Raw genomic sequence first — 13,788 nt, forward strand, 5'->3', positions numbered from 1 at the left:
TTTCTGTCGTTATTCATAGTTCTTAAAGCTGATTTGGGTTGAAAAAGTCATGTTTTTAATTGGGTAGCAATGTTATGATTGACAGCTGAGTAGGCCCACTCGCAGGAGGAGAAGGTGCCAACTCCAAAATTGTGATTGTTTGAAACTTGTTCAGTAAACTGTACTGACCATCAACAGGGCCCTGATGGATAGTTGCAGTTTAAGTTAAGACCGTTTCCTAAGCTAATGCAGGCTGCAGGTTGAGTGATGCGGATGCTGTACCAGTCCATCATGGTGAAGAGAAAGCTGAGTGAAAAAGTGAAGCTCTTGATTTCCGGGTTGCTCTACGTCCCTACCCTCACCTATGGTCACGAGCTTTGGGTAGTGACTAAAAGAACCAGATCACAGATACAAGTGGCAGAAATGAGCTTTGTCCAAAGGGTGGCTGGCCTCTCCCTTAGGCAGGGGCTCAGAGTAGAGCTGCTACTCCTCCACATCGAAAGGAGCTACTTCAGGTGGTTTGGACATCTGATAAAGATGCCTTTGGGCGGCTCCTGGGTTAGGTGTTCTGGGCACGTCCCGCCGGGGGTGACCCAAGAGAGATTATATCTCTTGGCTAGGGAGAGGGAGATCTGGACTTCTCTGCTTAGGCTGCTGTCCCTAGGAGCCGTCCCCGGATTAGTGGAAGAAGATGATGGATGGATACTAGGTGGTTAGTTTTTGATATTACTCATTACACTGAACTAAATTTACTGCTTTTGTATTGAAGTTTGTGTCCCAAGAGGGCACAAGGGTCACACTTTGCTGCGTTAGCTTTTTATATCCAACAGCCTGTGTTGTTTATGTTTTTCCGATAAAATCATATCACTTTCTCTGGTATTTTGATTAGACTAAAGGTTTAAGATTGTGGGATTTTCTGTTTTTTTGTTTGTTTCTTTTTAAAGTGGCGCTGCAGCACTCTTCCCACCAACGACTTAGTAACTTAGTTTACTTAGCATCTTTAAAGAATACCCTGCTCTGGCATTCACATACTACCAGCAACATCAGTTCATGTAGTTTCTATCTCATTATCTTGATTTATGTTTTCTTTGACAATGCAAACTGAGTGATTTAATTAGAAGGCTTCTAAACAATCTATTAAAACATGGCTTATGTCTATACAGTTAATAAATTGTATGACTGGAGATTCATTTCAATATTAGACATTAACAGTGTTTATATACAATGTTAATCATGTAATCGAATTTTAAGTTGTACTTTTTGTTTTGTTGCTGTTGTCTATTCTTAAAAATAGTACAAAATAAAAATAAAAATTAACAATGGATATATTGTGTTAGCATTAGTTTCTATCTGTGCTTTGTCCCGTCTGAGTTTGTCTTGTTTGCCAAGTATGCCTTGTCCCACGTTCCCACTCACGGGCCAAGATACCCACCCCATGACCCACCCTTGTTGTGGTGAGTGGGCTTTCAACAATGATGCGCCACCTCTCTCTCTCTTTTTTTTAGTCATCTTGCGCTACACACAACTTCACAAATGAGGGTTATAAACACCTTTTAAGTGCAACATTGAGTTTTAAAAGTACGCACTAGTTTAAAAGTCCATAGAGATAATTTCTAGGATTTCTGCAGGGTGGTGCAGTGGTTAGCACTGTTGGCTTACAGGAAGAAGGTTATGCATTTGAGCCTTCTGTTCTGGAGAAAAACAGAGGCCATTTCATTAGGCACACCCCATTAATGTTGGGTTGGTTCTGCTTTTTCTTTCACAGCTACCTTAATTATTCATGGCACAGCATCAATCAGATGCTGCAAATTTCTCAGCTGGATATCCATGATGTAAATCTGGTTTATTATTATTATTATTATTATCTTAAACAAGTGAACTTGTTTTTTTATACAAGAATTATATGAATAAACTTGTTTTTTTGGGGGTGCTTTGCTGAAGCACCCCCAAAGATTTCTTACTTCTTTTGAAAATATTTGCTGTTTGTGTGACACACTACTAAAAATATAAAAAGTATACAGTACTTAATTGAGATGGAACATTTTAACAACAAAAGTATAGATAACCTCCCCCCCCCCCCCTCCCAAAATGGTTTGTTCCAGCTCTCCCCTGCTCTGGCTCTAGCGCTCTTGCTACCAGAGCGATGGTGGCTGAGACGCAGCAGAGCGGAGGTGTAAGTGCCTGGCTTAAAACAGGACATATTAGCTGCATTTAACCTTCAGTTACTCTTTATATAGTTAGGTAGGAGTCACACCATGTTTCTTTTTTAGCTGAAAAACATTACACCCAGGTAACCTGCAGTGTTGAAAACTTGTTTTCCGAGGATGTTTGCTCTGTAGTAAATTCAGCAACATTTGACCGTCCTGTTGATCTCATTGAAATGTATACAGCCTATTTAAAATCTAAAACTTAACATTGTCCGTAGCCTGGTGTTGTTACCACTGTCCTGTTTGAAATGTAATGAGAGAAACGGGTTATATTGTCATATGTGCATGTGCCGATATTGAACCCAAGGTACTAACTAGCTAACTGACTGGATGCCCATTAACCTTATAACTCCTGTTGTGTGTGTGTGTGTGTGTGTGTGTGTGTGTGTGTGTACAGAGAGACAGCCAGGTTCATAATGGATATGAGGAAGTTTTTTCAAAAAAAGGAGCCACATTCAGGTAAAAGTGTAAGATCAAATGATCCATCAATAAAGGATAATGTTGGATCAGTGTTTCAGTATTTAGACAGTCAGAGGGAACTCGGGACAACTGGAGGCATTTAGGGATGCAGGGACTAACAGAGACGGGGAAGACGTCTCATCGTGATGAGTAAAGTTTACCTTGCCTGGATGGGCAGCTCTCTGGGTGCTCAGCACCCCCAAAGCTCTGATCCTAGAATCACCCCTGATTTAACCCATTCACTCAGTGAAGCAGTGGGCACCAATCCACTGCCCAGGGAGCAGTGTTTAGAGACGGTACTTTGCTCAAGGGTACCTCAGGGTAGTTGTTTGGTGAATTTGAATCCACGACCTTCCAACATGGGGGGGAACACTCTACCTACAGAGCGCTACCTCTTTGAAAAGGTCTGAGCTTGTGTGACATGATGTGTTATCCTGCTGGAAGCAGCCATTAGAACATCTGTACACTGTGGTCTTAAAGGGATAAACATGGTCACCAACAATACTCATGTGGATGGTGGTTTTTAAATGACGGTACTTTTTTTGGTACTGAAGGGACCAAAGACTGCCAGAGTGTACCTAACGAGTGTACACTGTACATAAGTGAAGCTGCAGTAAAGGCCCAGCCAAAAAATCGTAAAGGAGTAAACCCATTGTTTAACGGTGTCCATGAGTTCTAGACTAGTCACTGCCTGCAAATGTTTCTCCACTAAGCATTAAAAATGATCATTTCATTCCTGATTAAATTAATTTGTTGAAATACTTCTGAGTCCTAAAAAATGGGAGACGATGTATAAAAATGTCACTCTTTGACAGTGGGGGCAGTGCTTCTCTTTCAGTCTTTCAAAATAAAAGTAAGTTTAGACTTGGAGCTCATTTTTATCATTTATTTGTAAACGGGGCATTTTCATAAACAGCTAAAATGACAAAAATTGTAGCTGTGTTTCAAAATAGTAATTTCCTGCAGCTTTTAAACTGGTGTGTAAGCTGGTGAAGACTTTAGTGGGGAAACATGTCAAGAAAAGATTAGCTGTGTAAATTAAAACAAATCACTTTTATTGTCACATCACATGTGCAGGTACACTGGTACAGTACATGTGAGTGAAATTCTTGTGTGCGAGCTTCACAAGCAACAGAAGTGTGCAAAGTACAATAACATAAGAACAAGCAAACAAGAATGGCTAAATCTGAGAATTAATAAATATATGTACAATATGAGTGTATGCATATTACTGAATGTGTATACTAAATATGTATGTCTACGTGTGTGTATATATGTGTGTGTGTGTGTGTGTGTATACATATTTTACAAATTAAATAAAGTAAAAATAAAATAAATATATAAAATATACAGAGGTTGGTAGTTGGATATTGTGCAAAACAAGTGGCATTAATGTACAGTGTGGAGTGCATAATGTTGAAGTTCCAGTAGTGAAGCTGAGGTGTCTATGAAGTGTTCAGCAGTCTGATGGCCTGGTGGAAGAAGCTGTCTCTCAGTCTGCTGGTACGGGACCGATGCTGCAGAACCTCCTTCCTGATGGAAGTAGTCTGAACAGTTTATGGCTGGGGTGACTGGAGTCCTTGATGATCCTCCCCGCTTTCCTCAGGCACCGCTTCCTGTAGATGTCCTGGAGGGAGGGAAGCTCACCTCCAATTATCAGTTCAGAGCACCGCACTACTCTCTGGAGAGCTTTGCAGTTGTAAGCGGTGCTGTTGCCGTACCAGGTGGTGATGCATCCAGTGAGGATGCTCTCAATGGCACAGTGATAGAAGGTCCTGAGGATGCGAGGGCTCATGCCAAATCTTTTCAGTCTCCTGAGAAAGAAGAGGCGCTGCTGCGCCTTCTTCACTGTTTTGTTTGTGTGTACTGACCACGTAAGATCCTCAGCCAGATGTACACCAAGGAACCGGAAGCTGCTCACTCTCTCCACAGCAGCGCCGTTGATGGTGATGGGGGTGTGTACTTCTCTGCACCTCCGGAAGTCCACTATCAACTCCTTTGTCTTTGCGACGTTGAGGGTGGGTCAGGGCGCTGACCTCCTCCCTGTAAGCTGTCTCATCACTGTTGGTGATAAGACCCACCACTGTAGTGTCGTCCGCAAACTTTACAATGATGTTGGAGTTGTTAGTGGCTGTGCAGTCGTAGGTGTAGAGTGAGTACAGGAGAGGGCTCAGTACACACCCCTGTGGAGCACCAGTGTTCAGTGTGATGGGGGATGAGGTGATGCTGCCCAGTCTGACCACTTGGCGTCTGTCAGACAGGAAGCTAAGGATCCAGCTGCAGAGGGAGCTGCTCAGTCCTAGATCCTGCAGTTTCCTGTCCAGCTTCGAGGGAACGATGGTATTGAATGCTGAGCAATTAAATGGGTGTACCTAATGAAGTGTGGACTGTTTAAAACATTTATGTTTGGATTCCTCGTGTAAAGTGAATTTCTTGGACTGACATTTATATGCAGATCATGCACTACCTTAATGTGTGCATGAATTATGTTTCTCTTCAATGCCAACAGTTAACAGAGCATGACGAATTGAACCTGCACCATTTAAAAACTGTATATTTCCAACAATTAAGATGAAACTTCAAAAGTGACTTTGAACTTATACAAGTATATTCACTCACACATGACCACTTTAACGTTTAAGATTCAAGCCAAATCCCAAAGTTAAATCTGGACTTTATCCTTGCTTTTGTTTTGCATGGGACGCACAGTACAAACACTTTGTGGAGTACTGCTGTATATTTGAATGAATATTAGATGGTGGTTTGTATCCTCGAAAGCAGTCTTCTGGATTCAGCAGTGAGTCTTTGGCTTTGGCAGCTCATCCCTTTTCTTTTCTTTTTTTTTTCGCAAACATGAATAATTAAAGTGAAACGTCCCAGAAAGAAAGCTGCAGTAAGACGCAGTGAACACTGTGTGGTGCTCTAAGTCCTGTAACTTTTACAAAATTGGGAGTGAAACAAATTAACAATGAAAAACCTTCTCTCATGCTGCCTTAGGTTCAAAAAAATACAACCCCGCATGTTCCCACCCTTCCCTCCCTCCAGGAGAACACGGCACACAGCAGGTTTCGCTGTGATGCGTGCGCCCGTGCTGAGTGATGGCGTGACCGCAGGATCACAGAGAACAGGCTGGAGGCTGGAGATGGGTTCACAGACCGGTGGAAGGAACACAGAGAAACAAGAGAGCAGCAGATGTATTTCCCTCAAACAGCAGCGCGTAAAAGGACGTTCTCAGTTAGTCTGCGGATTATCTGTGTGTCTCTGTGTGTGTATGTGTGTGTACGTGCATAAATGTATATATAAGGTCATCCTTAATGGACTCAGAGCTCAGCGAGAGCATTAGAGAAGATTAATATATTGTTTTAACTTGTGCCCAGATTATCATCACAACTCATTATTCCTCTCCTCTGCCATCACTGCAGGGTAACTCCACATGTGTGCACCTGTTATCTGCCTCTGCATGTGTGTGTGTATGCGTGTGTCTGCTTATGTTTTGTCTCGTAAGCGTGACATCATTTCCTGTCATCAAGGCCAAAGGTTGCTAAGCAACTTCACTTCAGCTGATTGTCGGAAAAGATGCTTCTCCAGTGCCGGGCTTACAGCCTTAAGTCTCGTCTTATCTCCTGTCATAAATATAACGTCTAAGGGAAAGATGCTGCTTATGTGTGCATGATCGCCCGTGCATTTGTGTGGACGAGTGTGCATTTATGCTTACCAACAGAGCGCAGGAAAAAAGGCAAGAGAGACAGAGAGAGGGAGAGAAAGAGAGGGAGGGGGAATGTATTTTCTGATAGATATGTTTCCCTGAACTAATAAAAAGGATGAGTCAGTAATGTTCCCGCCTGATGGGATAAATCCAGCTGTAACGCAGCAAAACATCGGGGCTCAAGTTGTTATTATGGAGACACAGACAACCAAAACTTTGATGTGTGACTCCAAATAAAACGCCTTCATTAAGCTGCTTTCGTGCGAGGTGATGGTTTACAGCAGTGCAATTGAAACGTGCTGTATGTTGGGGACGAATGTGAGAAAGAAGACAAACAGATATATTATTAGGAATGATGTCAGCGAGGGCTGAATAAAGATTACAAAGACTTAAACGCAATGTTGTGCAATTCAAAAAGCGCAATTTTCAGCCTTCAGAGCAACATTAATCAGCACTTCTTCATGATGGTTTAAGCAACAGTTGAGCATTTTCAACATCAGGTCAGTGCATTCAGTGACTGCTTTGGTGAGCCACGTTAGTTTTCAACAGATGCACCTAATAAAGCAGGAACTGGAAGGCCTCTTTAACAAGACTACTGCAGTGCTTGTAGGTCTTCAAGTCCAGGCTTTAGGCTCACTTTAACCATCTCGGCTCACTACGTTCACAGCATCGATTCTCTCCCTTTCTTCAAAGCCGAACTTTATCCATACTGTGATTTTGATATTTAATTGCTTGAAGGTGCCTATAAATCAAACATATTTCTCATTTGTCCACTTGCCCCAACAAACAAACACAAAATACATAAAGATAAAATAAACATCATTTTTATAATTGTTTTTTATACTTTAATTTTTATTTATCAGTGGAGTTAGTGATACTTTGATTCTCCAATTATAAAAATGTTAAACTTATATACCAAATTTGAAAATAACTAGTTACCACTAGTAGCTGAAAACAGGAAAAAAAGTAAACAAATTGTATTAGAATTGTTTTATAAGATCTTAAATGCAGACGGTGTGGTGGGTTGGGCTTTTCTGCATGTGTCTGTGCCTGCGTGGAGCCTCTTTCCTCCTACTGTCCACAGACATGCATGGGTTAACACCCCCCCCCCCCCCCACCTCCCCCCGGATGGGAAAATAAGTTTTGAAAAGTTACAACACCAAACAATCATGAGTAGCCTCCTGCAAAGTGGCCGTACTTGGTTAAAAATGAGAATTACCTCTTAGTAATATTAATATGCTTATTTGTATCTTATTTATATTATGCAGGCTGTGTCACCTTCACTAAAAATGTGTTTTGTTTCCTTACAGAGTTTTTTGTTTGTTTTTGTTTAGTAAAAATTGCTCATGATGGCTCTTTTAACCGCTGGAACAGTTTAACTGATCTTGATATTTTTTACAGTGTAATCACATGTTAAAAAACGGTCATGTGCCACAGTGTCTTTGGGCAAGCTATCGCTCCTGAGGCATCAGCGTGTGCGACATCTAGAAAGTTTTTAAGGCATAAAATAAAGAGCAGCATTAATGTGTGTGTCGCTTTAAAGAAGCGTGCTCAAGTCTTAGTTAGACCAGAAAAGCTCTATAAGTACTGCTCGATTTATCACTGTGTAATTCATCAATGCAAAATGATGTAACAGCCGTCTGAGGGCTGGATTTATAATGACATCTAAAATCAAAAATGTTCCTCCTGTTTCTGGGAGTGCTGCATATAGCTGCTGTAGCACTCTATATACTCAATATGCACTTTCTAGGCTTTTCCCCCCTCTGGTATTATTATGTAATTTTATCATAACCAAATAAAAAAAGCTTTTTACAGTGAACTATAATTTTCTATTATACCCTTTTAGACTTAACGTGCGAGAAATATTTCATAACTTCCTCAAGATGTCACTCAGTTTTTCCCACAGTGCGACCTTGTATTCCTCCTGCAGTCTTTATATTTCTCACATTCGAATTTGCTCTCTACCTGTTTCATGTTGACGTTAATTAATTAATGAGTTTACAAACAGCTCTTGGTTTTTGTGACGAGTGTGTTGTCTGTCAGAATTGCCTCAGATGGTTTAAACAGACGTGAAGGAAAAGAAACCAGTTAATTACCGTTGCTTCCTTTGTCTTCCTGCTCTGAACTTTAACAAGCTGAGACTGAGACAGCTGACCGTGCTGTGTGTGTGTGTCTGTGTGTGTGTGTGTGTCTGTGTTACCCTCTTCATACACAGATCAGGTAAAGGAGTGGAAGCATTTAGTCTCACACTGTTCACAAATGTGCATTTACAGTACGTGTGTGAGTGTGTGTGTCTGTGTGTTCTTTGTGTGAGGATGTTCCCTCGGGGGGTTGTCATGACTATTTCAACGATTGATCAGGATCATTGATCTGTAATCGAATTCCCACAGTGTGTGTGTGTGTGTGTTTTTGAGTGTGTGTGCGTATCTGTGACAATGGCATGAAATAAAGCATGTCCCTATATATAATGTTATGTGATGGTCACCATGGAAACACACCCAAGGGGCGCCTACCACACACTGATAATAATGTTTGGCCTAGATACCCATCCTCAACTGATAACAGAGGGAATGTATTTCTGTGTGTGTGTGTGTGTGTGTGTGTGTGTGTGTGTGTGTGTGTGTTGCATTTCCGTACTAATGTAAACCAGCATTTGAACACACCACGATGACAAGGCTGGAGTAAAAAATGCATGAAATGATTCCGTGGAGCAGAAAGTCTTGCATGAGTTACACAAGACAGTAAGTGTGAGGGAGATGAGATGAGCTGCAGGAGCGGGAAAACGAATGGGAGTGGGAGTGGGAACACACAGCCAGGGAGACCCAATAACAGCGGATTACAACCAGCGCGCGCACGCACAAACACTCACGCAGCGGCTTCAAACAATGCTCATCAGTCTGCTCCTCCGGGAGAGTAGGATATTAGCTGCAGAGGTCGGCGTGAGTGTTTGCGCGGTTCAACGTGCGTGTGCTAGATATCTTAAACCGTGTTGTTGAGATGCACTAAATCTTTGATGTATGATGTAGGTTTAAGAGTTACAAAAGCTCTGTAGAGTCTGACTGCTGTGAGTGAAGATTGTGTACCGCACAGTGTTTTCCTGCGCTGAGTGAAAACCTAATCTTAGTTTGTAGTCCCAGAGGTAAATCATCTGCTTCTGTAGTTAAGTCCTGAGCAAAATATCTCAGCATTTCAGTGTAGACCCGCGCAACCCCGAATGATGTATCATTTGATACGGTTACTTCATGTCAAGTGCCCCCACTACCCCCCACCCTCAACAGATAACGATTTTCACTTCAACTTACGACATGAAGCAGGTTACAAATTAAAGAGAAAACACGAAGCCACTAGATACCTTTGATTTTCAGACGGAGGAACTGGTGCGATGAGCCCTCCTTCGACACATTTCCTCCACTTGTGTCTGGATGACTCTGATGGAAATCTGTGAAAGCGTCTGCATTTGTTATGATTCTCCTCATTCATTCACTTTATGAAAAAATTCTAAAGCAAATGAAAATGAAAATCAAAAGTTCAGCTCATCGCTAGCTTCAGGCACGCCTCCGTTTACAGAGCTGTCGTCATCAAAACTGACATCTTGACACCAGAGCGCTCTTCAAGAAAAAATTGAATAACAGAGTAGGAAAATAGAAAAAAATAATCAACAGCATCTGGGTTTAAGAGAAGTTACCAGCCGACTGGTGACAAGGAGTCATTCTCCCTATTTGGAAGCAGAAAGGTGATCAGCTCAGAGAAGTTCCATCTGTGGAAAACCGTCTTCGCGGATTCTCCTCAAATGTTCTGTTCCAGCTGTCAGAAGTAATCAACGCCTTCGAAAAACTGAATTTGAATCTGGATTGTGCGATCACGTATCGATCTCTTCTCCTGATCAGTGAGAAGTCTTCAGAGTTCTGTAAGGATGTTGCTTTTACATCACCTTCACTGACCTAAAGTCTGAATATGAGTGTCGTTCTTATATAGTGCTATTCTACTCAAACTGAGCACTCAAAGTGCTCTCTGCTACAAGTCTCATTCAGAGTTTGCATGTTCTCCCTGTATTTGCGTGAGTCCATTCCAAAGACATGCAGTTAGCGTGAGTAGATTAATCGTTGATTCTAAATTACTGTAAATGTTTGACTGTCTCTCTGTGTTGGCCCTGTGATAGGCCGCTGACCTGTCCAGGGAACCCTGCCTCTGGCCCTGTGACAGACGGGATAGGCTCCAGACATCCGTGACCCTAAGGACAAGCGTCAAGAGGACAACTATGACAATTTTGTTATAAATCCATTAAACTGGAAGAATAAAATATGCCTATGACAAGTTTTATGTTAACCAGACTCTAGACTTTGTTAAACACTCCAAAAAATAACTTAAAATAATCATGGAAAGGATTTCCACATTAATAAGTGGCTTTCTATTAGCATCAAGATTAACGTAATTTGCATGAGTTGGATCAGCTCAATTAAATTAACTTGGGCTCATCTGCAGTAAATAAGTTGAATCATCATTAATTAATTTAGTTGGTCCAGCTCAAGTATACTGATGACTTAAAGGACTTGGCATGATCATCTTCAGTGGAAACATCTAGTGTGTCACTTTGGCTCTATGCACATGCTGTCACTTCAGTTCTCTGATGATGATGACACACTCAGATATGCATTCAGGAGTTAAATAATATATCACATCTACAATCAGCCTTAGCATAAGTACAGCTGAGGCGTAAATACAGGCCCAGAAGAAAATGACTAAAAACAGAGGCTGATGTCTAAGGCCTGATTTAGAGTTTTGTGGTGAATCTTAGTAAAGCCTACTGTGTAACCTACGTAAATGGTAAATGGCCTGTATTTATATAGCGCTTTACTAGTCCCTAAGGACCCCAAAGCTCTTTACATATCCAGTCATCCACCCATTCACACACACATTCACACACTGGTGATGGCAGCTACATTGTAGCCACAGCCACCCTGGGGCGCACTGACAGAGGCGAGGCTGCCGGACACTGGCGCCACCGGGCCCTCTGACCACCACTAGTAGGCAACGGGTGAAGTGTCTTGCCCAAGGACACAACGACCGAGACTGTCCAAGCCGGGGCTCGAACCGGCAACCTTCCGATTACAAGGCGAACTCCCAACTCTTGAGCCACGATCGCCCCACGTAAACGTGTAACGTCATTGCCGACATTTATGCTTGTGCTGGTGCATTATGTGTTAATTACCATGTTCCGGCGTTTTATATGTGGTGCCAGCCAATAGGAACTAATTAGGATTTTTTTTTCCTCCTGGATCCCCGTCTTTACAAATCTGTCCCTGGAGTTTTTCCACTTCTTCATCCATTCTGATATTTTCCGCCATCTCCATTGCTGACATTTGTTAGTTCTTACACTGATGCTATGATTATGTTAATATAACATATATAATTTTGAGCAGTGCAAATTAACATTTACACATTTACATGGTCACTAAAAGAGGAAAGGCCTAGACAGGTCAGACACTATAATCCTTACATCAGTAATAATGGCTTTCAAATGTAAATACATAAATTAAGACAGAAATGACTGGAAAAGGAAATACTTCATTCACAGCAACTGCTTAAAGCCTTTTACGGCGATTACAGTTCTTTAGACATAGGGTGCAAATGTCCAGAAAGAGTCACCACTTTCTGTTGTAACCATCTTTCACCATCAGTTAATGGTGTAGAATAGTGATGATGATGATGTGCTAGATAAGAAATCAAAACTTGCAAATTATTAAAACTTAAACCTTCTATTGACCATTAAAAGGTACGTGTTTTATGCACAAAGATTAAGTTTGATGTAAAAACTGGGTATGTTCATGAACTGGCCTCAAACATACAGTGTCTACATATTAATATGCAGAAAAAGAAACGGTTCTGTTTATTTGAAGTAAATATTTGAATCCATCATCATATAGAATTTACAAGTCTTGGTACCCCAGGTAGTTCAGGCTAAGAGGAGTTTGGGAGCAAACATATACTACATTATTTATTGTTCTTTCTCAGAGAACCAAGGTTACAATGTAACCGTATGATCAGTGTAGTATGACAATATTGAGGCGGTGATATTTCTCTCACTGGTGAATTCAAATGCTGTGGCAAAAAAAGTAGCTGGAAATGCACAGGGATACTGAACAAGCCAATCACGAGTTGTGGGCTGCATCAACACCACGTGTTGTTACATTTCTACAGAGGTGCACGTTGGGTTGGTCTGTATGTTAAAACATAGGGTTTCTGAGTGGTTTGGGATTTTAATGTAGCTGCGGTGTAGATTTCCTGCTGAAGCAGAAATCCCCGGAGACAGTGGTTGATGTCCACCAAAAACTGTTCACAGTGCAGCTTTTTTCTCTGGATCAAACAGTTACAATGCACAAACACAGAAAAACTGAGAAATGCAGATTCTTAACTCCCAGGTTATGGACACGTTTAAGTGCTGGTATATATTTCTTGCAGTTTGTACTGCACATGCATTTGGAGTGCCTCCTTTCTGTTGACAGATTTTTCAAGTCGCTCTCCCTTTTCTTACATCTTATATCTGCTCATTCACAGAGAGAAGTTTGCTTTTCTCGCTCAAGCTGAGTTCACATGCTCTCATGAGTCCACTCAAATCTGCTTTGCTTTCAGTCTGGACATTCTGACAAATACTCTTCTGCTGAGATGTCACTGAATGACTACTACACAGAGCCTAAATCCTTCTCATTTAAGCAACAGCAACATGGGTTTTCCACCAGCACGCCACAGTTAAAACTCCCCGCTGCTAATAAGACCTAAGATTAACATAATGTCTATTTTTAATCCATCCAAATGTATTTTTTTAGTATTTAATGAGCATGTAGCCCCTCACAGCCACCACCCAGGGACTCTTGTTTCCTGTCTAATGAAGTGTAAACATCAAACAAAACATCCCCAAAAAAATTATTTGGAGGCCGCATGTAGATATTAAAATATTAGCAGGAGAGCATTTAAGTCTAGTGCTCCCTAGAAGCTGTTTGCTACTGTACAGCCTACTTCAGGTCCAATATAAACTCCCAAAGTGTAATTCAGGGACCGCCAGGGGGCCTTTGGGGAATTGCAGGGCACCCCCAGAAAAAATTAGCCCTGGTTCAGTTTCAGTGCTATTTATAACATTTAGGGGTGTTTACTTTTCCCCCGCCTGCGTCACATCACTTGTTTTTACCTCCTGTAGTGTGACTACACTGCAAACGAGTTGGCTTTAAAGCAAAAAATTCATTTCAGTTATGGAAACTGGATTCACAGGTATTGCTGCAAAGTACAAAGCACTACTTGATGCCTCCACTTCATGCCACTTTATATCTTTATTTTATTACATATAAATAAGGAATTTCACAGGTTACTCATTGCTTTGGCCTTTTTTCAAAGCTGTCGTTAGCAGCTGCTTTTAAGGTTGTAAGGTAGTTCAAGTACATTCAG

This window comes from Copadichromis virginalis, linkage group LG6 (assembly GCF_057382275.1).
Source record: "Copadichromis virginalis isolate Kocher_CV1m ecotype Utaka linkage group LG6, C_Virginalis_male_GT1.1, whole genome shotgun sequence".
Taxonomy (NCBI): Eukaryota; Metazoa; Chordata; class Actinopteri; order Cichliformes; family Cichlidae; genus Copadichromis; species Copadichromis virginalis.